Below are 3,345 nucleotides of genomic sequence, written 5' to 3' on the forward strand. Positions count from 1 at the left end.
TGTAGAAATAAGGGAAAAAGAGGTAGAGGGAATAGGTATAAGTAAAAAGGAAACAAAATGATCACCTTGGTATGATGGTATGATGACTTAGTGAACCTTACAGATTCAATTAAAAATTAATTGAACCAATAACTTCAGCAAACTTGTAGAATATAAAATAAATTCACATAAATTATCGGCATTTTCTTTATATTACCAACAAAACCCAGTGAAAAGAGATAGACAAATCTCATTTAAAATAATTATAGGTTGTGTAAAATATCTGGGAATCTACCTACCAAAACACACACAGGACCTATAAAAATAAAACTACAAAACACTTTACACAAAAACATGTTATTAATTGGATAAATACAAATTGCTCATGGGTAGGATGAGACAGGATAATAAAAAGGGCCGTACTAAAATTAATTTACATATTCATTGTTATGACAACCAAACTACCAACAGATTATACAGCTAGAAAATAACAAAATTCATATAGAAAAAAAAGAATTTCAAGTAGCATAATAAAAAAAGAGGAGGGGGAAACAGGGGTCCTAGTAGTACTAAACATTAAGTTATACTACAAAGCAGTTAATCATCAAAACGGGTTGTATAGTTAAGAAATAACAAAATCAATTAGTGGAAAAGATCAAGTATACAACATATAAAAGAAAATTAACACAGTAGGTCCTATTCCACTGTATTTTTTCTTTTTTTTCAAAATTTTTTCCATCTCAAAAGTGTTTTAATATTTTCTAGTTACATGTAGAAATAGTTTTCTACATTTGTTTTTATAAGATTTCTAATTTCAAATTTTTCTTTCTCCCTCCCCTCTCCCCAAGATGGCAAGCAATCTTATATAGGTTATATATGTACAATCACATTAAATATATTTCTCCATTAGTCGTTCTGTGAAAGAAGAATCAGAACAAAAGAAAAAAACCTCAAAAATGAAAAACAAAAAAAGTAGAAATAGTATCCCATACATTTTTAAACGACACAGCTATTAATGGTTAATAATCCCTAGTTACAGTCTCTGTTGATGGTGAGGGTTGAGAGGCATAAACCCTCTTGGTTACTGTGAGAAGACAAACCTTAGTTTCTCTGTTAACCCTTTTAGGTACTATTAATAAGGACTCAAGCCTCAGTTTATCTGTTAACCCCTTTTAGCTATAGTTGGTAGGTTATCTATTAACCTTTTTAGAGCTCAGATCTTAGGTTGTCTGTTAACCCTTTTTAGCTATAGTTGATAGGTTATCTGTTAACCCTTTTAGCCTCCTCCATCAACTATTCCAACAAAAACTGCTGAAAAACTTGGAAAATAGTCTGGCAGAAGTCAGATCTAGATCTGGTTGTATAGATCTAGATCTAGATATGGACCATCTACAATACACCAAGATAAGCTCTAAATAAGTATATGAGAAAATGATTATTAATAATGGATTGGGGGGGGGGGACCCCAGAGATCAGTTTTTCAGAGCTTTCTCTCCTCCCCCTCCCCTACTCTAGAAAGTCCAGTTCTGGAGAAACTATAACAAATTTTATTTGGGACAAACCCAAGAGAACAAAAGAAATGGAGATAGATTCTTTTGTCTAGCTCTGTTGGGATCAAACCACACCTAGATAATGGACTTTGCCTGGAGCAATTTCAGTGGGGGTCTTTTGTATTCTTTTCCATGTAGAGGTCATTTTAATTTAGACCCTTCAAATCATGTCAACCAATGGAACTGAATGATGCTAACCAATTACCTTTGATCCTAGTAGACCAGGAGCTCTCTCTCTCTAGGAACACTCTTGAAGGTCTCCTTCACTTCTAGGTCTTTTGAGTCTGTGAGTGCCTTTCTTCTGCTCACATTAACTGCCATGCTGACACTCTCTCCCTGCTTTCTCTACCATGCAGCTTGAGACTAATAAAAGTTAAGGAGACAGGTGGTTGATTCTTTACTGGTTTATAATATTAATAAATTAAAATATGCTTACCCCAATCTGGTATCTATAGCAATCACAATTTCAAAAAACACAAGTATGTGAATTCAACAACAACAAAAATATCATGAACAAATTACAAGGAGCAGGAAAGACATTGCTTTTAAGATCTATGAAAAGGGGAAGAGTTGAGGATGAAACAAATAATAGAAAGGATCACAGATGATAAAATGGACACTTTTTATTATATTTTTAAAAACCCAACATAGCTAAAAATTTGAAAAGAAGCAGGGAACTGGCAAAGGAAAAATCTTTGTAGCTAATGTCTCTGGTAAAGGTCTCTTTTCCAAGATTTATAGAGAATTGATCCAATTTATAAGAATAAGCACCATTCTACAATTGATAAATGGTCAAGAAATATGAAAAGACAGTTAAAAAAGAAAAAAAATCCAATCTGTCAACAATTATGAAAAGTGTTCCAAATCACTAACAAAATAAACGAATGCTCATTAAAATACTTCTCAGATTCCACCTCATAGCTATCAGATTGGCAAAGTTGACAAGAACAACAAAAAATCAAATGATAAATGGTTAAAGTACGGCAGGAAAACATGGTTGTTTATGTACTGCTTATAGAGATGTGAATTAGTCAAGTCATTCTCCAAAGCACTTGGAACTATGCCAAAATATTGCTAAACTGTGCATACCTTTTGACTGAGCAATACCAGTATGAGATTTATACTTTAAAGACATCAAAGAAAGAAGAAAAAAGACCCCGTTTGTACAAAAAAATTTATAACAACTCTTTTTTTTTTTGTAGTGGCAAAGAACTGGAAAGTAATGTGGTTCCCATGAATTGAGGATTAGATGAACAAATTAGGGCATATTAATATAATGGATTACTATTATGCTATAAGATAGAATGAAAGGGACAATTTCAGAGAAACCTAGAAAGACTCATATGAACTAATGTAAAATAAAATGAGCATAAAGAACCAGGAAAAGAATCTGTCACTTATATATTGTGATAATATTTTTTTTATTTTTAACATAGTCTATTTTTTTTAAAATATTGATCAAAACCTATGTTCCTAGTATTATTCCAAACTGGTGATGTTTAATATTTTTAATATGTTTTTGTATCCTATTTGCTAATATTCTGTTCAATATTTTATATAGATATTATCTTCCCAGAAGAACTGATTTGGCTGTATTCCAGAAGTTCAGGTATATTTTCTTCTCGTTTTTTTTTCTGATATAATTATCTTTTCCTCCCTGTGATTTGTTCTTTGACTCACCAATTTTAAGAGTAAATTATTTAATTTGGATTTGAGCTATGACATTCTCAGATGTTTTCAATTTGGGGTTCCTTTTAGAGGTTGCCTTTATAGTTTCTCCTCTTTTAAACAAATCAGTAAGTAAGCATTTATTAAG

The sequence above is a fragment of the Dromiciops gliroides genome, chromosome 1, assembly GCF_019393635.1.
Source record: "Dromiciops gliroides isolate mDroGli1 chromosome 1, mDroGli1.pri, whole genome shotgun sequence".
Lineage (NCBI taxonomy): Eukaryota > Metazoa > Chordata > Mammalia > Microbiotheria > Microbiotheriidae > Dromiciops > Dromiciops gliroides.